The 24,105-nt window shown below is 42.3% G+C and overlaps 1 protein-coding gene across 26 annotated transcripts in view; it reads left to right on the top strand.

The window, feature by feature from the left end:
• Positions 1–24,105, top strand: part of RORA (RAR related orphan receptor A) — a 672,136-nt gene that overhangs the window by 229,909 nt on the left and 418,122 nt on the right. The gene's annotated exons all lie outside the window — the stretch shown is intronic.

Genomic DNA, 24,105 nt, shown 5'->3' with positions numbered 1-24,105 from the left:
CACTCCTAGATCTTACCAACAACTGCAGGCCCCTTTGCTACCAGGGCTGCAGTGGCTGTAGAAAGACACCCATTGTCTCTCCTAGTGTCTCCTAGTCCCCTTGGAAGCTTGCCTGGCAAACTCCCCGTGCCCTGCTTTCTGTGCCAGCAAGACATGGTTCCCAGTGCCTGCTGGCTGTTCTTACCTGCATTTGCTACAAGGTCACATTGCCTTCCTTATACTCCTTGGGCCCCAGGAGTTTTACTAACTCTTTTAGTCTAGTTTCAGAATTCAGTTTTGAGGCCACAGAAATGGAACTAGGTGAACTCTCAAAATGACTCTCTCCCCTCTGACTCTGACCCTGGACCTTGACACTGTGGCTCTCATGGCTTATTGCCTTAGGTCAACCTTACCAGGAAGCTTCCCAGAGCCTCCTGCAAGCAGGCACTCTCTCCTACACTCCCTTTCACCAGCCAGACCTGAGTCTACAGTGAATAGCAGTTAGGCTTCAGAAAGATGCAGGCGAGCACATGAGTATCCTCCTTTGGCTAGAGGTCACACCTCATCTTAACTAGGTAGGCAGGCATATTAGTGTCTTAGTTCCTGAAAGCTATTCATAAATTTTCCAGGAAGGCTTGAGCAGAGTTAGGTGGACGTCTATTCAAACCCGACTTATTAGCTTACACTTACTGTTTGATCAGGACAATTTACTAAGACTATGGGCTGTGGTTTCCCAGTCTGTTAAGTGTGATAATTCAGCTCTCATGGGGGCTCCCAGAGATTTCCAGGAGTAAGAAATTTGAAACAAATTAGGACGTTGGTATCAAAACCTACACTCATTAGGATTTGATTTGTAGAGCTAAATCCACCCAGCTTTTCTTGTCTTCCCATTCTCTGAATAATTTGAAATGTATCTTTGACTATATTAAACCCACTGATGAAACTCTCCTTAAGTATCTTAGTGGGAGAGCCCCATCAAAGGACCCTTACTCTCACAGCTGGGTTGTACAAGTACCCAAGCCTCTTGGCGCTAATAAGTTGCATCCACACCTGTCCTCCAGAACTTCCTGAATTGTGCTAACAGACCTCCTTGGGTCATTCCTGCTGAGTTCTGGAGGCTTTGGTAGAACTCTTCCATAAAGGTGCTCAGAAAGGGCTTCAAATAAGCTGAGGGGAGGACCACAAGTAGAGAGCAAGGAGGAGAGGAATGGGAGAGAGTCCTCATAAGTAAGTCAGCCTCTTTGCCATGAGGCCAGGGAGCCAGAAATCCAGAATAAGCTAGCTTTCTTTTCAGGACTGCCCAGAAATAGTTGCTCTTGGTCTAAGGGAAATTAATGTCAAGCTTTTTAGCTTCCCTCCAAATGTGGCCATGTTCAATCATAAGCCCCCACTGCCAACCTGTACCATTGCTTATGGTGGCTCTTCCTGTGTCAGGATTGTGTAGAGGACAACGCCTCGTGACCTACGCCCCTCACCCTGGCTCTGAAACAGGAGCTCTCCTGTACATTGCCCTCACGTGAGACAAGAGTACTGTAGCTTCTAACTCCCGCGCCTTATGGCATTAAGAGCCCCGACTTGAGAATGAGAGTGAATCTCCCCTGATATGCTTTCAATCTGAGGGCAAGCCATTTACCCTCTGAAAGTTTCAATTTCTTCGAAGAGGAAATAGGGATAGTCATCTGCCTCACGAGGTTGAGAATTAAATGAGATCTATAAGACCACTCTTTATAGATACCTTGGTGTTAGGGAGCATAGGGGTGGTCAGAAGCACTTAGTCATCCCAACCTTTTAAAACTGTTACTGTTTTTCATGACAGCAAATGCATCGCTTCTATATTGTCTTTCCCATCTCCTGCAACCATTGCATTTCCTTTGAAGTCATGTCACACCTGCTTTCTACCATTTCCTTGACGTTCATCTCTTGCTACCAGTTCTTCTAAGCAGGGCTCCTGTTTTCCTAGTTCGAAGGTAAGCCCTTTCAGACAGGGGACATGCCACCAAGAGCAGCCTTCTAGTGAATGGCCTAGTATGTGGCTCTTGGGGGCCATGAGTATCAGTGAATATCATGGTATGTTTGTCAGGTGCATGTTCGGGCTTCCAAACATTCATTTCATGGTGTCTGAGACAGGGTGCTAGTGTGCTGGGGACAGCTCAGAAATGACTGCAATAAAGAGCAGGAGGGAGGAGACACATGGCTCCAAGTAGAGCTCCAAGTGTGGCATTGGGCCAGTCCTTTGATCTGTGTTTTCCTTTTGGGACCAGGTGACTGTAGTTTAAGATGAGTCTGGGAATTTCCATGCTGCCAAAGACACCACCTAAGAACTCCTTGGGCTTGGTACTGACAGCAAATGCTGAAATGGAAAACATAGTTCCATCCTTCTGCAATAATCTCTTGATTCTCTAGCAGCTCAGAAATGGGGGTGGTAAGGGGAGGGATGAAATAAAGGCTGCACCAGAAAAAAAAAATATAGATGAAGAGTCAGGTTTGTGCTAGGTGCACTGCCAGGTCATTTTCTAGTCCGTACAGGAAATGCCAGACTTTTGTGGCTATTGGGTGGAGGTGCTGGGAATGTAATCATTTGAACTGTGATAATTGAAGGCATTAAGGAAGAAAGCCCAACTGAAAAGCTTCCAGAAAAGCAAAGGCACACAGCCTTCAAAGCAGCCACTAGCACCCTCCAGTCTTGTAGCCAAGTAGGAAGAAGGCTGCCATTGGTCAAGATTGAGGCCCCTTTCCATGTCCCGAATGAATCCACCCATCTGCAGTTGGTGCCTGTGCCAAATGAAATCCAGCCCTAGCACCTTTCCACACATGAATGTGCAGACCTTCCAGGTTTGTGGGTATAAATCTGTCCACGTGGTGCCTGTATCAGTTACAGCTTCCAGGCAGGGACCCCAGGGAGCAGAAGCAGAGAGAGTTTTGCATTTACCTTTGGTTATACAATCTGTGTCTTGTTACACTGCCCATCAACTTAACATATGCTTGTGTTGGCTTGAGCTGGTAGTTCACAGTGCCCCTGGAGGCCGGCCAGGCTGACAACACATATTGCAGATTAAACCATTAAAGCCATAATGGCTTCTTCCCCTTCCTTCCTCCTCCTTTCCTTTGGCCCATTCATAGAGACCTCTCTCAAAAGGAAGGGACTCCTGCCTATTCATGTCCTAGACCATTTAAAGGAGTTTGTACTTTAGACCAGATCTCAAGCAGTGGTTCAGATGCTTCAGAACAACACAAGTGTGGTTTTTCATTATCTCTACTATCTGCACTTTACTTTTAAGGCTCTGTCATGTACATCATGGGATGAACTTTTTCTTCTTGTTAGCTTATATTTCTTTCCTTGCAGATCTTGGCAAGGAAAGAAGGTGTGTCTGTGTAGGTTTGGGAAGATGAAGGATGGGCTACCACTTCCTAAGGCTATCAGATGACTCCTCTGTCAGCAGGTTCTGGTGGACATGACATATCATGCCCCTGATAATATGCAGAGTGCGGGAGCACTTGTGGAAAAACTAAATTATCTAATTCCTGACTTCAGGAAACTCAGATCAAAAGCAATACACACAAAAATCAATAAGTCACAACATGAGACAGAGGTGGTGAATGAGACAATGTAACAAATCAGGGGGGCAGGAAATAGGGGACACAACTCTGAGAGACTGCTTCCTGAAATAAATGAGATTTGTGCTTGACCTGGAGAATTGGTCCAGGTTGGAGACAGTGACAAGCCTCTATAAACTGTTAGTTAAGAATGAAGACTGGAGATAGGTGACTTGAGCATTAGTCCAACTTCTACTTCTTCCCAGCTGTGTGACCTTGGGCAAGTTACCTAACCTCTTTGTCCCTCCATTTCCCCAAGTGTAAAGTCATAATAAGTAGTATCTGTCCCAAAGGATTTCTTTGAGGATTACCTAAAATAATACCTAAAAAGCCTGTAGCTAAAAAGTGGTGAAGATGGTGATGTCAGCCTTCTGGCAGAACAAAGAGCAGTCAGACAAGCATGAGTAGGATTTACTATAAACCAGAAGCAATCAAGTGAGGACTTTGGAGGACTATAAGAATCGTTTAAAGGAATTTGGGGCTGCCCAGGTGGCGCAGCGGGTTGAACACAGTGCTGCGAAGCTGTCCACAGCCTCTGCAGCGCAGGTTCGATTCCTGGCCAGCCCGGGAGCAACCCACATGGTGAGGCAGACCTCTCCTGTCTTGCCCACTGCTCCCCTCAGCAGTGTACTTTGGCCAATCTGCCTGTTCTTTTCCCCACTCTGTCTCTGTCGGGTCCTCTCACCCTCCTGCACCTCTGCCTGTACCAGCTATTGGATAAATAAAAAAATAAACCTTTAAAGGAATGTGTACCTTTTGCAGTTGGAAAAAAGGAACTGGTTTTAGGTCTCTCTGTGTGTGTGTGCGCCACACACATGTGAGCATGCACTAGGGTGTAACACAGTGACCATCGATTTAAGGGAAAGCTAGTGCATCAGCAATCTATCTTTCCTGGTGATTTAAATCCCCAGTCCCTATCCCCCTCATTAGATCAGCTGGGGAGACATCTAATCCACCATCCTAAAGCGCCAAAGCATCTACCAGGCAATTTTCAGAGCAGGTGTTTTATTTTTAATCAGATGGACAAATGTGTGACCTAAATCAGTACATATTTAAAGCACCATGGCAACTTGAGTACCTACTTCCGAAGAGGCTGGCTTCAGGAGGACAGGGAAAATGACTGATATGTTTGCTCTTGGCAGCAGTCTCGGTCACTGAGGTATCAGAAGAGGAGCATGTTTGTTAAATGCATCAGCCAGAGCTGATGATTTTGTGATAACATCAAAATTATTTCTTCTTCTTATTTCAGTGGGATCATGTCATTTTGGAATAGAAAAGGGTCTCAAAACTAATTTACTCTTTGCAGCAATAGAAGGGAGACAGGTCACTCCACAGCCTGACTTTGAAGAAATGTCCAGAACTAATCCTAGTTTCAGGCTACTTTTTTCCTTAATTCCACAAAAAGTCCTCTTTTCATTTACTCTGGAGAGTTCTAAGGAAAATTTCAACTTCCCATCAGCTATAGGGAAGTACAGAAGGAAGCCTTTCTTATAGAGAGTTCCCTCCCCACCACAAACCCAGCAGTGGGCTGTGATGAGGTCTTCAGAGTGGGAGGGGAGAGTTTTTCATAGGTATGTCTTTACTATAAACCTGTATGGCAGAGTTGAAACTCTTCTCTGGAGGATCATGGTGCCCAGCAGGAAAAGCAGCCTTTATGACCATTTAATCCAGTGTTTCTTAAAGTGTGTTCTACCAGTTTCCCAACATATTACATGTCATGGTCCACTAAATTTGGAAATGATGGCTTAAAGAACAATAACATGTCTGTGTCAGGAAATGCAGAGTCTTTAATATTCTATCATTAGCATTGTGACTCTCTGATAGGGACATAAGCCTGAGTCCTATTTATGGGTATTTTGGTGGTTGTGCTGTTTTTCATTCTTGTACATAACCCTTTTTATTAAGGGTCCTGCCACTGTCATCCAATATTTGGTTTCAGTGAAGTTTCAGAACACTCTGATTTTGTCTGTTTACAGGTGAGGAAGTTGGAACAAAGTCACTATGAAGTTCATAATTGAACTAGGACTCAAATCTGGGTCTCCTGAGCCCCTCCTTCAGAATTCCGGAAATCAGAGTAGGCAGGCCAAACTGCCCATTTTAACTACCATTTTCTGACTGTTTCAGGGAAACAACATTTTAAAAGAATGTTTCCTTTGACCTCTTTGGATGGATTGTCTCCCTTGGTCACTCTCTGTTACACACAGGCAAATGGCCATAGAATATCTAATAGTTCTCTGTCCAACAGAGAAGAAAGGAAAGAAAAGGAATATATAATTTCTGTTCCTTCTCCACAAAAGTGCCCAACAGGAATGGATGTACTATGGAGCCTGGTAATCTTGGTTTTTGAAGCTTCCAAAATCCTCACATAATTAACCTTGAAACTTATCCATCAGGCTCTATTAGCAGATACAACCTTAATGGGTGTGCCAATTTATAGACTCCAGTAGTGTCTGAAGGGTTTTGATATTCTGGTTTGTTGGGAGAGATTTGGAGGGCTGGGATTCTTGCCCATGTGACTCAGAAAGGTCAGGCTGTGGCTTCTCAGGTCTTGCCAGCCGCCTGACAATATGCCTGAGCCAAGTTGCTGTGCAAACCTGCTGAGCAGACACCTAGGACTGTGTCATATCCAACAATCAGGAACCTTTTCCCCACATAGAACACTTTCCAAGTAATACATTTTATGGACATAGTGGTGTTACATTTTCTTAATGACAGTGGCTGCCCTTATTGCCAGGCTGTGGGTGACCATATTAAGCTTTTCACATGTACTTTCTCTTGTTTCTCTCAACGACCATTGCTGAGTCCTAGTTACTTGACCTTGAATTAGATGTTTATTTCTTTGCTTCAATTTCCTCATCTGTAAAGTGGGAATGAAATTTCAGCCTTCTAAGGAGGTTAGGAAGATTGAATATGATTAGGTAGAACTGAATGAACAGCTACCTTTATATTTGACATAGTTTGGGCAATTAATAGTTGTTTATGGAGGCAGAATTTATATTATTAGGAATTTATAAAATTCCACTTTCCTCTTTCCCACCACTCACCAAAGCAATTTGGCCATAAATAATATTGTAGGCAGTTATATTTTGGTAAAGCAACACTGGACCACTTTTGTCTGCTAAATCCAGAATTACTCTCCAGGGCAACTTCTTATCAGGATGAAGTGGAATTTGATTCTCTATACATGTGAAGGCTCAAGTAATTTGAGTCTGATGTCTAAGCCAGTATGAACATCTTATGTATTAATTCTCTGGCAGTACCACTTTAGAAAAATTAACATTTATATCAGACATCTTCTGTAATGAGTAATGAACCTTTTGACCACCAGAATTCAGACTTAGATTTTAGATCTGCATGTTCCCCAATCATTTTCTTGAATAATTTAACCAATTGGGGAAATAAAGTAGATGGAGTAGTTCAAAGAAGACATTGACTCAAAGCAGATCACTGATTATTCCCTTCTCCAGGTAAAAGGTATTCTAGATCGGGGAAAATAGCACTTTGAAACATACCTCACAGATCATTTTGAAAATTAGTCATGTTTATAAAACTCCAAGAAAAGCAGATGATGTAATATAATTATGTCTTGAAAAAAAATATTTATATTTGAGAGGAAAATGTAGCTGTTTAGTGGGATAAGTGGTTACCTCTTTCATAATAGTTTATTTTTTGTTTGTACTTTTCCCTTTTCTCTTCCCCCCACCACCTTCCCCATTCCATCTAGCTAACTCTTGTTCTTTAAGATTAAGACCACAATGTCTGCAGAAACCCTTCTTTGACCTCCACATGGGCTAAGGGGCCTTTATTCATTTTAACATTAAACACTTTGGTTACCTACTGATAAATTAACCTTTTCTGGCATAATTACATAATTCCATCTGCCCCACTCATCATAGTTCTGCCAAGGCCTGAGCAAAGTGTCCTTTATATCTCTGTCTACCAGACACAATTATTGGCATTTAGCAGGTCTTCAGTAAGTGTCTACTTAATGGAACTACACACATTCTGGGACACTGGGCCCTACCATCATACTGCTGGGAGAAAGAGCCACAGGGTTACCTGGTATCAGAGCACTGGCAGAAGCATAGCTAAAAGGCCTTGTGCTTTGATTAGTTCTTCCATAGTCAAAAGTGATGACAGGCATGATGGAGTCATCACATGCTTTCCTTGACCAAATTCCTGTGTGGGTGTTGAAAGAATGTTAGTCTTCTCTCCAACAGGATTGTAGCCCATGTTCATATTTTTAAAATATGTAGCCTCCTACAATTTAAAAAATGGTAGTATCCACAATGTCTTCTTCAGAAACAGGCACATTGTAATAATACCTTATTTGAATTCATAGCATAGTATATTCATATATTATTTTATATGTTTGTATCCCCCATTATTCTAATTCATTTTTAAATCATCACTGTTTTAGCACACTGTTTCGTGCTGTCAACAGGCTATGATCAAATGAATGAAAAATGACTAAATGAATGCATTTGCATCCCATCTTATAGATGATGTAGTGGTTTTCCTTCAGATCTCACTTGATATAATTCACCCAGCAACACTATGAGGCTCACAGGGCATGAATACAGAAATTGGTCTTCAACTCATGCCCCGGACTTGCAATGCTTGAGTGATGGACTCATGCCCCTAACTCACAGGTTCCTCTACTTCTCCTAATAGGCTAGATATATGTTTGACAATTGAAGAGTTGGTGGAACATGCCAAGGTACTTTCCCAGGCCAAAAAGAGCAAGCATAGTAAGAAAAATAGCTACTATTTATTTCATCCTTAAAATGGTTACTCAGTAAATGTCAAGTACTTTACACAAGTCTTCTAACAAATTAACACACCCCAAGGTAGCTACTGTTGTTATGTTCATTTCACACAGGAGAAAACTCAGGCACAGAAAGAATGTTTATGTGTTGTGTGATTGGTCACAGAGCTAGTTCATAGCAGAGGGATGATTTGAAACCTAGACAGTTTGAGTTCAAAGTCCCTACTTTTAACCAGATTGCCACACTTCCTGCCCTGAAAAACCAGTTTTCTTCTACATTTCCATTGTTTTGTGACAGGTCAACACCTTGTGAGCAATTTTGACCTTGGGCAAATTATCTAACTTACCAGTACTCTGCTTCTGATTTGTAAAATGAAGAAATTAATACCTACCTTTGAGAATTGCTGTAAGAATAAAATGGTAATATGTGAAAAATGTGCTTTGTAAGCTATAAAGCATTATACAAATGAAAGTTATTATTGCTCAGTAGAAAAAAAGCAACAGGCTATTGTAATAATAATTCAATTGAACAAGTGTTTATCGAGTTCATACTATGGGCACGGCATGATCAAAATAAAAGAAGTTCTTCTATTCATCCCTGAACATAATGCTATTAAATTTCTAGCTAGAGAATCTACTTTCCTGCTTCTTTTTGTTACAAACCTGCTGGTAAAATTATCTAACAAGAAAGAAAACAAAACCAGGTAAAGCAACCTTGTTTAAAATTGTGCCAGTGATTGCAATGTTGTTTATGGTTTTCTGTTTTCAATAATACACCATCCTGCTTAAAAGCTTTTCCTATTATTATTGCAATTTCAGATGTCACCTGGCCCCTTTGGAGAGTATATGTATGTAAACTGTCCCTTTTTGTGGGGAATAAACAAAATGGACAAACTAGAAAAATGTTAGAATGTTGCAAGGAAAAACTAGAGAGGCATTGGTACTGTGAGGATTGGAAGTCAGAATTCTTGGTGGGTCTGAGTACCCCTTTGGCATCCATCCTGGCTCTGTTACCTTGCTGGCTGGGCCTTTATTTCTTCATGAGCAAAATGCAACAGTTGAAACTTTGTAAGAATAATTTATAAAACCCCTTTTGCACTGCATAAATGTGATTTTATGTTTTATAGTGAATTCCCAAGAATGCTTAACAACTTTAAAAAAACATTTGCTGAACAGTTGGGACCAGGAATTTGAAAGGCACAGAGTTGCTATCCAATCCCACTTAACATGTAGCAGAAAAACAGCTAATGGGCGCAGAGCACCTTCTATCTAACTGACATGTGCTAAGTATTTTACATGTGTTGTTTAATAATGTTCATAGTTCTTAACCTGAAGCTCCAGCAAGTCTGAAATAACACATAAATTATTTTTAAGATCACCTTTAAAAAGATGCAAAACTCACAAAAATACGGTAAGTTCACATAAGAGATAACTGAAAAAAATGCCCATTTTTTCCTTTGTAAATTCTTATAAAATGTAAAGCTAAAAGTTACTGGATAGCTGCAAAGAGGAATGAAATCCCTGACCTCGAGGAGCTCACAACTCAACTCAGAATGTAATGTCAGGTGTGTGAGGGACTCAGGAGAAACAGTTTTTTCTGCCTGGGGAATCATAGGACTTTAAGAGGAGCTATGTCTCGGGCCTCCCCTGGTGGTGAAGCGGTTGAGCTCTGGGCTATGAAGCTGCCTGCAGCCTCTGCAGCGCTGGATCCATCCCCAGCCACGGGCGAGGGTCCCACCTGGCATGCAGACCTCTCCTGCTGCACCCACTGCTCCCCTCAGCAGTGTTCTTCAGTCTTTCTGCCTATTCTGCTCCCCGCTCTGGCTCTGGTGAATTCTCTCACCCTCCCGTGCTTCTGACTGTACCCAGTGCTTGTATAAATAAATAAATAAATAAATCTTTAAAAAAAAAAAAAAAAAAAAAGGCGGTATGTCTCCTGACTTGGAAGTAGAATAGAATTTCCCTTGTACTTAGCAGCAGGCTGCTTTCATTTTTTCTAAATCCCATAGAAACCTCAAATAAGTTCATAGGTGAGAGATTCTGGATCCAGTAGAGACTAATTCAGGACCCTCAATCCAAAACATACCTCCTGAGAGCCAAGCTTTCCCCATCATCTATAAGGACGGAGGATTGATATTCTGCCCTTACTTCATGAAATTTTGATTTTGACTATTTCATTATAGATATCCTAATGTCTTTAAGATTTTGCTTCTAGTCATCAGTGTTTGAAACTGTTCTAAAAGTTTCCATAGTCTTAAAAGATCCTTCTCATCCCTCTTGTAAAACCAATGTTTGTGACACTTAACAGATGGTATGAAATGGAAGCTTTATCAGTTGATTTCACTTATAAAGCAAGTGCAGATAAAGATGTAAGGAGCTGCCAAGTGGAAAATGCATTGCTAACAATTTGTAGGAATGTGTCAGTGCCATTTCTAACACCTAGCGATCCTGTGCTTGATACCAGGTGACAAGGAGGTGGTTTTAAAGTATCCCCTTAATCTGTCCCTGTATCCTGCTGCAGTCGAGCCCACTGCAGAGTTCAGATCAGGCTGTGGCAATTAGAACAGAGGTAAGGAGATCTCTGTATTGCTGCTTTCTTTTCCCACCCAGAACAGCTGCTCTGTGATCACGTCTTGGCTGTGTGGGCTCCTTACATGTGTAGTAATGCTGTAATGCTGGGGCCTGAGTAGATCGGGAAGGAACACTATTTGAGCAGTCTGTTTTTATATGCTGTGTTTTTTCTCCATTAACTCTATATTGAGAGGTTTCATCTCTATGAGGTAGTGCTAGTAAATCACCTAACTTGAGAAGCCAAGCAAAATTTAGACTGGCAGCTTGCAACATTTTCATTGTAGATTGTAGGAGACAGTTTGCCTGATCTGGAGACCACATGGGGTTCAGCTGCCTTGCCACCTTAGACTGTGGGCTTCTAGAGGGAGGTATCTCTTGGGTATCTGTGTTCTTCAGGGTGTAGGAGAGTACACTGCACATGCTAGGTGCTTCAGAGATATTTGTGAAGAAGATAATGAATGAGTGGGCGCCGTCTTTGTGTGGTGTTCAGTCCCTCTGGTGCAACCTAGTAAGAGCTCAAGGGTACTTCAACTCTGCCTTCTCTTTACCTGTTCCAGTCCTCAGATCTCATCTCTAGAACCGTTCTGACCTCAGTCTTCATCGACCCCTTCCTTCTTGAATTATGGTATCCCTCCCTTCAGCATCCATAGGACAGGATTTAACCAGGTTCTTGTTCTACTTGTTTAATGGGCTTAGGTCCCATGGCTCCTTGAAAGTGGGGGAAAGGCCATGTCATTGTACATCATATGGGAGATGGTCCTCGAGAATGAAAGAATATGGGGCTGCAATTGGAAGATACAAGTGTGTGAGCTGGTTCTGTCCCTTAATACATAGAGTGCCTTAACCAAGCCACTTAACTTCTCAAAGCCTTGGTTTTCCCATCTTTAGAATAGGAATGATCACACCCCTCCAATAAAATGGGAATAAACAGTGCTTATCACAGTGGTATTATAAGGATTAAGTGAAGCTGCTTATTTATGTAAAAATATCTGGCATAAAGTATTATTGTTGTTGTTGCTTATCCTTGATAGAAGTTAGCACTAGTTGGTCTGTATTTAGTTACTGTTTTTTGAGTGACTGAGGAAATGAACCATGGAGTTTTTTTCCCTTCCAGAAGCAACTCCTATAACTCATTTGTGAATGTTGGCATTTTAGAGTGGAAAGAAAAAAAACAGATTTGTTTCTCTTAAATAGATGGTGCCATGAATTTGTGTCACAAGAAAAAGCAGAGATATTTTTCTATTTAGTTTTAGTTTTCTACACCAACACCTGTGACTTGTGTTTGGGCCATATCTGCCTGTGAATAAAAAATAGGGTCTCCAAGTAATTTTGTTGCTATCTATTATGGAAAGAACTTTAATCCCTCCCCTTCCCAGTATTTTTTAAGTAAGTTGGGAGTCTTGGGTTCTATCTCAGGTGACCTGGTCATCTCAGCTTCTGTCATGTTCTCTGTGGCTCTTAATGGTGACATTTTCTGAAGCTGCTGATGCTGAAAACAGCAGGTGGAAACACTACCTAGAGGAAGCCGTATTCACCTCCAAAGAGGCCTGTGGGGGGATATGGGGTGGTGTTACTGCTGGTGTTGATAGCATTGATGCCACTTCTGATGTCCACAGGTAATGCCCCCAAAAAACAGGAGACCCTGTGCCCTGCCCGTTCATGGGGCCGTCCCTGCTGCCACTCCTGCCAGGACTGTTATTTAAGTACCAACTCCCACCACTGAGGTGCAGACAACAAAACCACTAGGATGCCCTTGTGGGTGCCACCTAAGTTTCCAGGGAGATGGCTCTTTTTTTCCCCTTCTGTTTTTTTCTGACCCATTCAGTTACAACCATTGCTCCGTGAAGCACAGGACAGTGGGGTATAGGATACAGAGCTCTACTCAGAATCACTCTTCCATCCGCACATGGCTTATCCTCTGTGATTCAAAAGGATGCACTTTGATTCATTGTCTCTTGGATGCATCTTCCTGTTGGAGACTCCTTGGTCCCACTGAATATCACCTCTCTTCCAGACCTGCCTGAATCCTAGGGTGAGCTCACTCTGTATTCAAGGTGGGGCTCCTGCTTCCCCTCTGATACTGCAAGTGTCCAGCAGCTGGGGGAACTCAGCATAACCATTATCTGGGGGGAAAGGGCAGGCAGCAGATCCATTTCATTTCATGGATTGAAAATTGGATTGACAGCCTGGTTTGCCTCTAGCTCTTCTGGTCGATTAGGTGACTTTGGGGATCCTGACTTTCCCACAGAGGTGACCTCTTGATTTCAGGTCTCACCATATACCGTGTAATAAAAAAGTACATGCACCAATGTGAGGACCCTTTGTTTGCAAAGGAAATGTCCCTTGCCTACATCAATTATTTTCCATTCTCCGAAATATAGTTTTGACTGTATTCTTTTGTTTCTAATATCACTTATTGATGAAACATCTTTCTGTGCATATCAGGAGGAGGAGGGTAAAATGGGAAGATTTGGAAGAGTCCTTTTTCTCCCCTAACTGTAAGTGAGCCCTATTCCTGGAAGTTGTGGCCTGGGGAGCCTGATCCTTTCCCTCACCTTCATGTCTGCACCAGCCACAATATAACAAGGTTTCCCCTGACAAGTGCTCAGGCAAGCCAGTGTCTCCTGGATCCAAGCCAACCATGTGTGCTGGCCAGTTGGCACCTCCTGCCAACTGTGAGCAAGAAGCCAGAGCTCTGTTCCACCCCCAGAGATGTCAGCCCTACAAAGCCCAGCTTCTTCTAACAGGGACCTTAAAATCAGTTCCCTTTTAAAAAATGAGATTTCCTCCCCATGACACACCTGGTTTTATATGATCACGAACTTTTTCTTTCAAGGTGAAAGGGAAATGATTTTTTATCTTCTGTCCCAAATTTCTGGATTTGTTGCTTATATTCAGCTATCATCATCTTTTCCACTTTCCTGAAGCCAACCAGCTCCTGGTTTTTCCCACTCTGATACCAAAGTGAGAGGTTTGCTTTAGTTGCTGTTTCTTCATTCTATTCATTGGGCTCAACTCAAGCATCTGTTACATCTCTGAGCTGTGGACCTTGCAGGAGATCTGATGTATCTGCTCACTCTGCCCATTACTAGACCCAGGTCACTGTCAGTGAGAGTCAGCCACTCAGATGTGGACATCCTCAGCCACAGGATACAGTTTAAATGTTACTTTTATTGCTGATGTGTTTCCAGATTTCTGCAGGGTCATTCTTTGGGAGTGGTTTCCTGCCCCCTGGGAATACAGGGAGTGTCATTCAGGAATTCTGGGCCGTGTAGTTTACCGTGCACAGATTTGGGATTTTTCCACCTGCAGCTGTGTCCAAGAAAGTGTTAGCATTCACCAAGGCTGGCTGGGTCTGGGGCAGGGCATTTACCCCTGGTTGTACACCCTGAGCTGTACACAGGAATTTCCTGGGGAGATAAAATAATACTGATTTCCCAGCCCCATCTCAGTCCAATTAAATCAGACTCCCAGGAAACAGGAGTGAGGTCTGCTGGGGCTCAGGATATTTTCAGGTTCCCAGGTGCATTTTCTTTTTTTCTGGTGCTTTTTATCTTCCACCTGTTGCAATTCTTCAATTTAGAGGATTCCCCTGACAGCTGATGACCTTGTGTTATGTGTAAGTGGGTTTTCATTCATTGTAATAGTCAACTGACCAACAGTGGCAGAGACCTGTGTTTTACAGTTTGCTTCATGAGTAGGAGTAATATATTTATCTTCTTCACGGTACAGACCCTCTTGCCAGTCCCCACGATAGGTGGCTGACGTTAGTGATGTCATACTTGTGGAATAGGACTGACTCAGGCCCTCACTGGGTAAAGATCCTTAAACTTACCTCATCAGTAGGGTCCAATAAAGTAGTGACTGAACCTTTACTCTGAAAACATTGTTATCTCAAAACCCTGATCATGACGTAAGATCCCTTTTTAAGTATGACCTTGATTACAGCAAAGAACAAGAACACATTGGAAGAGGAATGACTACAAAAGCCAGAGAAGATGGAATAGAATCAGAAATTATATTCTTTTTTTTTTTCTTCAAAGATTCTAAACCATTTTATTTTAAATATGTCCTCTCCACATTCTCTCTAGCCTCATTTCTTAGAACTCCCATTGAATGTATGTTGGGCTTTATCCTTTCTGTCTTCCGTGTCTCTTAGCCAATGTTTCATATTTTCCAAGAAATTATATTCTTAAACTCATTTAAAATGTAAAAAAAAAATAACAAATAAAAATTAAACTCTAAGCCTGGCAGTCCACATTAAATTCCTGCAGAATGTGGTTGCCTGAGTTTCCTGTAACACCTCTGCATAGTTGCCTTTCTTTCTAAATCAGTGGTCAAACAGGCAAATCTGAGTGAGCTGCTGCTGCTGTGTGCATAGTTTCTCAGACTTGGTCTAGAACTCGGTTCTGGCGAAGATGGATACAAGCGCCGTTGTCTCCAGTTTTCTTGATTTGGCTGAAGCAATCACAAAGTGAATACATGCTAAAAATAGGAAGTTGTTATTCAGCCATTCTACAAGGGAGGAAAAGAAAGTCTAATAAATACGCCTTTCAATGAACTGCTACTTGAACTCTAACAGGGCTTTATGGGATTCATAATATTATTACCTCATTTGTAATGTTTAAGGGCAACAAGGGCTGGCCTTAGAGTTGTGAGTTTTAATGTCTTTTTCCTTCGTTAGGCTGTTTTCTGTATTCTGTCCCCGGCCCCAAACCAATCTCTGTCTCTATTATCACTTTTGTGTATAAACCTAAAAATAAAAAACTGAGTATTTTAAAGGATAGGGAGCTCCAAGCCAAAGAGAAAACAAAAGTGTTTGTACGTATTTGCATATAACATGCACACATTGTTCTAATAGCAGACCTCTAGGCATCATCACTCACAGGAAAATTCTTTTAAATAATAATCTTATGAATGGATTACAGGTCACTGCCCACATGGATGTATGCCTGAGGCTGCATTGCTGACATGAAGAAAAGTGCAAGACATGAGAAACCTCAACCCAACCCTTCCTATCCATGGACAGATAATTGTAGAAATCATGCTGGACCCACATAATGACACTTGTAAATAGAAATATAAACAGAAGAGCCAGGTTCTTGAATTTGAAAACAAGCTATAGAGGGAAGAGCATTGATTTTGGATTTAGTCTGACATGGGTCTTTATTCTAGCTCTGCTGTTTATAAGCTCGGTGGCCTTGGGCTGGTGACATGAACTCACTGTGACTATTCCACATGCAGTTATAAGGTTTAAAAAAATCTACCATGTGTAGAGTAATTGGCCATTATTACGGGTGCCATAAATAGTTATTTTTATGATTAGCAATGTTTCTTGCTGGGATTTTAGTTTCAGCCAGATCCATCTATTGAAAAATAAAAATCAGCGCTTCCAGAAAATTAAGAAATACCTTCCCAAGATATTACGGATTAAATAGTCATTCATCTTTTTAGGAAAGAAGGTTCACTTGAAGACCTAGCAAATTTTCCAGAGATTTTCTTATTTACTGGATGGGTGGATGATACAAACAGTTAACTGTAAAATCTTTGCTTTTGAAATTGTTTTCTTCGTAATGCTTGTCACCAGTATTGGGTCCTCATGTCTTTTTTTTTTTTTAAGATTTGTTTATGTATACAAAAGCTGGGGTACAGGCCAGAGATGTGGGGGGTAAAAGGATTCACCAGAGACAGAGTGGGGAACAGAACAGGCAGATTGACCAAAGTACACTGCTGAGGGGAGCAGCGGGTGAGACAGGAGAGGTCTGCTGCACCATGTGGGTTGCTCTCTGGCTGGCCGGGGATTGAACTTGTGCTGCTGAGGCTGCGGATTGCTTCACAGCGCGGTGCTTAACCCTTTGCGCCACCAGAGAGACCCCAACTTCATATCTTTTCTTTTTAAGGACAAATATTTAAAGCCATTCCATACCTCCAGGATCTTTGAAGAGATGAAAAAGGAGATCAGTGATAAGGGGAAGCGGGGTCTTGGCTTATAGATGTTAGCATGCTGAATGACTTATAATTGAATTGCAAAGTAAAATAAAAAAGTCCCCCTTTTGAGGTTTAAAAGATTTCTTGGGCTACAAAGTAAGCACTCACCAAGGAACTAAAGGTAAAGTGGGTAAGTTACTAGAGATCTTCCAAGAACATCTTTGATTGAGGACATGATAGAAACTTGCTACTGTGTCCAAACAGGGGAATTAGCCATGTGGTAACTAGTCAGAAGGGTCTACTGTTGACTAAAGCACTGGTAAACTTTCCTGCAAGTGTCTTGGGATCCTTCACCCTCTCCTACCAAATGCTGATATTGAGACCAGCCAGATTTAGCTGGGAACAGAGTGGGGGAATTGAAGGTGTGAGGGTCCCAAGAGCATGGATACATTTCATTTAAGACTTGGAGAAATCAATGGTGAATTTCTACCCTTTAAAAGTTTCCATGACCATTTTGCCTGACTCTTTCACTTTTTTCCCCCCAAGTAACCTGAAGTTCAGGGAGATGAAACTAGTTACCTAGTTCACCCTGCTGGTTAATTATTCACCCCATTGTTTTAGTGTGTTTTAGAGCCAGATTAAATCAAGCAGAAATTGAACTGAAATTAACAGGACTGTTGTATCATAGTGATGTAGCATGTAGCTTATCACTATCCCATAGAGGTGATGAAGTGTTGTTTCTGTACAAGTTCAAGTTCAAGAAGTTGGTTCCTTTTTCACCTAATGAGTGAAACTCATTTTCCTGCACCCTTCCTATTTCTTGTAGGACCTGTGTCACATAGGAGAAATACAGCAGTTTCCCTTAGTCAGCAATGTTTGCTTTTCTATTTTATATTTTTTCTTCTAAACTTTGATTATGGGCCTCCCCGGTGGCACAGTGGTTGAGCGCTGGGTTGCGAAGCTGCCCGCAGCCTCTGCAGCGCTGGTTCGATTCCTGGCTGCTCCCTGGCCACTGGAGGAGGGTCCCACATGGCGCGCAGACCTCTCCTGCCGCCCGCTTCTGCCTGCTCTGCTCCCCGCTCTGGCTCTGGTGAATTCGCTCACCCTCCCGCGCTTCTGACTGTACCCAGTACTTGTATAAATAAATATATAGATAGATAGATAGATAAATCTTAAAAAAAATTTTAAAAAAAGTCTAAACTTTGGTTATGACTGTTTATGAAGGTATGATTTATATACAATATACTCAACAGTTTTTAATGTATAGTTTGATGAATTGTGCATAATCATATAGCCACCATCAAAATCAATGTATAAACAGTTCTCTCACCCTAAAGAGCTCCCCAGGCCCCATTTACTCAATTCCCTCTTCCACCTCTGGCCTCTGGACCACAAATCTGTTTGCTGTCTCTGTAGTTTTGCATTTCTCTATAATGTCATGGAAAGGAAATTATATAGTACATGATCTTTTGTGTTCAACTTCTTTCTCTTAGCATAATGTTTCTGAAGTCTGTGTTGTCACATGTATTAATATTTCATCCTTTGGTCGCTGTGATAGTATTTCGTAGTTTACAGAAATGTTTATCCATTCACCAATCAATGACCATTTGGGTTGCTTCCAGTTGTGGGCTATCAGGAATAATCTTTTTTTTTTTTTTTGGGTGGGACCCTCGCCTGTGGCCGGGGATTGAACTGGCACTGCAGAGGCTGCTGGCAGCCTTGCAACCCAGCACTCAATCGCTGCGCCACCAGGGGAGACCCTATCAGGAATAATCTTAACCAACAGTTTTATTCTTGATTTCTCCTAGTCACCTTCTTCCATGACCAGTCTCTAATTTTTCTGACCTTTGATTGTTTGCCATCACTATTATGTGAAATATTTTCAAAAAATGTTAATGGGGTGGAGGTGTTGGCCCTTTGACTTTGGAAGTGATCTTCCACTCATCCTTGAAGTAGTAGTGTCAAGGCCCACAGGTGACATGATGACCTTAGCTTGCTATAATATGATTTCCCACAACCACAGGCCTTTGGGGACATGGCAGAATACAACAAAATGCAGTATCCAATGTGTATAGTAAATTGACTTGACTGGGTGCTGTTTTTTTTTTTTACACTGCCTTGTAGAAAAGTGTACACATTGGTTTTCACCCACTCTATGTGCTCAGGGAAGGACCCACAGTAAGAACAGTGGGCACCACTGTCCCATGCTCATATGCAGTCCACTTGAGCAACCTAGGATGTGTTAGCATTTACACCTAACAGGACAGGCGCTCCTGAAAAATGTGCTGTCCCCCTGTTATAATTCATTGTAATGAGCGGGGAACAAAAGGTTGTGAAAGAGAGTGGTGACTGATGGCCGACACGGCGCCCCACGCTGCAGCAGGTGCAGCGCCCGCTGGCGAAAAGCATAATATATTGTTGCTCCAGGTCTTAGAGTGGTAAATGAACACTTATGGCCACTATGGCAACTGGATTGATGATCACAGCTACTTCAGGACCAGCCTGGCCCAATGTTACAAGTGAGCACATGTGTCCCTGCCGAGCTTCAGTCAGAAGAACACCCCAAAGGCAATTTGTACAAATTCAAATCTCTGCTGATAGCAAGTCCCTCTGCTGCATCTCCCTGCTCCCATCCAATAGGGAAGTAAAGCAAGGCTGATCCAGATGGTTGGGCCTCTCAAATAGAGAGGCATCCCACCCTTTGAAAAGAAAGCTGGCTTATTATCAGAGGGTCACTAGTCACTGAACACAGTAGAAAGACTGAAGAAATGAATGGATCCACGAGTGGGATGCTAAGCAGTCTCTTAGGGCTAAAGGCAAAGTGAAGAGTGGGATAGGGAGGCCAAACTGGGCATCTGGAGCTGGAATACCTAGGCAGGAGTTCTAGAGAGTGAGAAGAGGAAAACAGGATAGGCTCATTGAAAGGGACTGATTTGATCAAGTCTTTGCCAGTGACTGAACTGGGACATGTTTCTGTAAGCAGGTTGCCTGAGTAAGTTTAGACCATTTAATAAGCAGGGCATGTGCAGTTCTTTTTCTTTTGAGTTACTGACACCAGTTGGAAATTACACAAAAATCTCCAATAGCCAAAAGAAAGGGAGTGAGCTATGTCCCTGCTAGTAGGTCTAGTCAAAGTTATAATGTTCTAAATACACTCAATTACTACTTTAAATTTTTCCAATACTGTGTTTAAACTGTTAAGATGAGTTTTTCTCTCTTCTAGTTTGTGTAAATTGATCTATGTATGTGCGTTCAAGGGTGAAGGGTAGGTGGCATTACCCTTGTTTTGATTGGCAGTTTGCACATGACCTCTATGCTAGACCATTTTTAAGGGCGACTTTACCACCACCTTCTCTGAGACTGTGTTTGAACACAGCATGCAGCCTCCCATTGAAGGAGCCTAATGGTGCAGTAATAATAATCTTTATTAATTATGGGAAATGGAATGATATAGTGAAGTTAGAATAGTATTTCTCAAATTTTTCTTCATTATTACCTCCCAAGGAGCCTTTTTAGATAATGTTTTTCCTAATTGCCCTCCCCATGAAATTTTAATACAGATATACTGTGTGTTTCTTTATCTGAGATGCATATCTAGATATATATATATATATATATCTGTATATAGGTAGACATAGATACCTGCGTTTTATACATAAAAAGAGTAAGATTTCCCAATCCCAAAAATTTAGTTTCATCCCCTTGAAGGTGACATCAACTGTGCTGAAAATGTATGAGTTAGTAAAAGCTGGGTTCAGTTTCTGCTTTGCCAATTCTAAGTCTCACTTTCCTTCCTCACCAGCAATGGAAATATTAGTATCAACTTAATGGGTTTCCTAGCACATTTTTTCAAGAAATGTTAGTTATCCTCATGGTAATTGTTATACTTATGTTTTCACATATCATATTTCGTTGATGCTAATTGTGAACCTTTATGGTGTGAGCATTTATGTGTCAGTAGTACAGGTATCTTCATCCCCACTTTACTGATAAAATCACAGAAGTCAGAATGGTTTGGTGGTTTGCTCAGCGTCACGATAAATGGTGACATTGGCTGGAGCTGAGACTAGAATTAGGGTGTTGTGTTCAAGACTGTTGTCTGTTTTGAAGACCCAAGTTGGAGTTCAGGGAATTAAAAAATCACCCACAAGAAGGGCTCTAAAAACCAATCTATGAATTTGCTACCCAATAGGTTTATCAAAGCTTTGAACTGAATGGTCACACCCAGCTTCAGGGAAGGTGTCTTAAGCTTTTCCTGTACTGAGTGATAACACATGGGTTTAATGAAGCAGGATTTCCCCAATCTTGGAAGAGCTTAGCTTTCCAAATGATTAAGAGTGAATTCATTCTCGTTAAGATAAAAGCCATGTGAAATGAACAGTAATTTTCATTCAGAGAGGAAACATACTTGCGAAACTACCATGTGCACACCAGGTGCTAACCATCTAGAAGCACCCAGGGAATACCTATGTTAGGGGGAAAAGGATGTCCTAAAGCTAATTCCATACAGGCATTGTGGACTCCACCCCCACCCCAGGCCAAAGCCAAAGACACTGGGAACTCCAAATCCCATCACCACCAAAGGGAAGGTGGCTGGGACCTGAGGGTGGGGTTAAGCAGCCAAGTTGGTATAAAGGCAGACACGTGGGTTTTGGGGGGGGTCCCCCCATTTTGGCTCTCCACCAGCTCACAGCGTCCTCCCAGCTCTGAGAGTGCCTTTGGGTTTCTAGGTCGGTGGATCGGGTAGGATGCATTAAAGACTTTATTTCCCTATTTTCTCCCTGAGTTGTACATTTTCCTTATTTCCTTTGCCCTTGTAAATAAACCTTTTATTAAGCTTTCGTGTGTGCCTGCAGTGGAGTATTAATAAGTCCCTTTTAAGCGCTCGGGTGAGGACCCACAGCCAGGCAACCCGTTCAATATCGGGGCTGTCCTATAACACCTACACTGGGCCTAAAAAAGGGCAGCCCTGAGTTGTGGTATCAGATTTCTTGGGTTCTAATCTCAGCTTTGAGGGTTGTGAGCTGTGTGCCTCAATTTCCTTATCTGTACCTAACATAAAGCACTCTACAATGTTCATAATTTTTAGCGTTAGACAAAAAATATAAGACATATGACCCCTCCCTTAATGGATTGCAAGAGCTAATACTTCTAATAATCATAGCCTACATCTGTTCAGTGCTTATATTTGTTGGAGTAGTTTTATTTGGTTCTGGACACAGAGTCTTGGGCCTCTGGAGATTTCTACACTCTCCCCTGCCTTGTCAGAACACCCATCTTACGCATTTCATCAGTGTTGACTTCTCATTTTTCTAACTAGTTAGATTTTTCACTCTCTGCATGAGTCAAAGAGGACATTTAGAGGACAAGGGCTTGTTTTTTGACTGCTGCCACCACATGTCAAGGCAGGCTCCCTGACTCAGGTGCAGCATCCTTATTGGTCACAGAACCTGTCAGGTAGACAGAGCTGCTGCAGTGTGTGTTTGAGGTGCTAGAAGGTGCTGATGGTGACAGGGAAGATGCTGAGGTGAACATCCTCACTTCTGTGGCTATAGCAGCTGAGGGCCTGTAAGGTTGTGAGGACGCCCTCTGCTTCACCCAGGCAGTGCCCTCTGCCGCTGGTGACAGCAGCTCCCTCTAGCATGGCACTCCATGGGTTGCCTAGCACCAGGCTAAGATGCGAACAGGATGAGAGTAACTAAGTTTGTTCCAGTTAAGAGGCGTTAAGAGCAACAACAAATGTTGGCGAGGATGTGATGAAAAAGGAACTCTCCTACACTGCTGGTGGAGTGCAAACTGGTCCAACCACTATGGAAAGCTGTCTGGAGGTTCCTCAGTCTACTAAAAATGGAGCTACCATATGACCCGGCAATTCTACTCCTAGGGATCTACCCAAAGGATATAAAAACATTGATTCAAAAGACACCTGTACCCCTATGTTTATTGCAGCACTATTTACAATAGGTAACACCTGGAAACAACTCAAATGCCCAAAAATAGATGACTGGATCAAGAAGATGTGGTATACATACACAATGAAATATTATTCAGCAATCAAAAAGATAAACTCATGCCATTTTTAGCAATGTGGATGGAGCTAGAAGGAAAAAGGAAAATATCAGATAGTTTCACTTATAGCAGGAATATAGGGGAACCAAATAAGACATCAATGTAAAAATATTATAACAGTACAAAGCACACAAAGCAAAAACAGACAATTATAAATCAGAGACATACTGCAGGGGAGGAGGCGGGAGAGGGATCAGAGGGAGGGAGGGAGGAGCACAGGGGACTGAGATGCACAGGTGCATTGGTGAAGGAAACTCTATGGGGACGATACCTGAGGGGGTAGGGGGAAGCAAATATTGTTTGAAAATGAACCATGATGTAAAAAATTATATATATACATATATATATATATATATGTATATATACACATAAATAAAAGAAACAGCTGTTTGTGAACAGCCTCAAAGAAAACTGTCAAGAGTCAGGCAAGGACCTCCCTGGTGGCACAGTGGTTGAGTGCAGTGCTGTGAAGCTGTCCACAGCCTCTGCAATGCCGGTTTGATCCCCACCGGCCTTGGAGCAACCCACATGGCAAGCAGTCCTTTCCTGTCTCGCCCGCTACTCCCCCCAGCAGTGTATTTCGTCAGTCTGCCTGTTCTAGTCCCTGCTCTGTCTCTGATGAATCCTCTCACCCTCCCGCACGTCTGGCCTATACCCTGTTTCTTGTATAAATAAAATAAATCTTAAAAAAAAAAAAAAGCCAGGCTAGAGATGTACTTCCAAGAAGTAGGTCTTCTGAAAGGCCAAAGGTTCCATAGACTGTCAGTTAGGCTTGACTCTGGATAATTGTCTTTCTGCAGAGACTCTGTCTGGGACCTCCAATGACATCTCTCGTGTAGCATCTTCCCCATGGCTAGTTGTATATCGTAAATCTAGAAGGGGGAAGGTAACTATAGGGGAGGCCACATGGGGACACCCTTGAAAGGGACCAAAAAACTTCATCTGCTTACAAATCTAATGTCAATCTCATTTATCCAACTTAAAGAGAGTTGAGTCCATACCTACTTTATGAGCACTGTCATCCATTCATGGCAAACAAAAATGTTCCCTAGAAAGGACAAAGTGGAAAATCTTTGGGGAGGAACACACATCTTAGGTGTGACCTGCCTGCTGTTCTCAAAGGGTTGCCTCTTGCTGATCGCTTGAGCAGCATGTAGCTGGTGAAGTCCACCCCCTCCAAAGCAGCGAAGGATGAA

The sequence above is a fragment of the Talpa occidentalis genome, unplaced genomic scaffold (genome assembly GCF_014898055.3).
Source record: "Talpa occidentalis isolate TD23 unplaced genomic scaffold, MPIMG_talOcc4v2.1 talOcc4.11, whole genome shotgun sequence".
In the NCBI taxonomy this organism is placed as follows: domain Eukaryota; kingdom Metazoa; phylum Chordata; class Mammalia; order Eulipotyphla; family Talpidae; genus Talpa; species Talpa occidentalis.
Note: the sequence above shows the minus strand (reverse complement) of the source record. Positions and strands in the feature narration are given on the sequence as shown.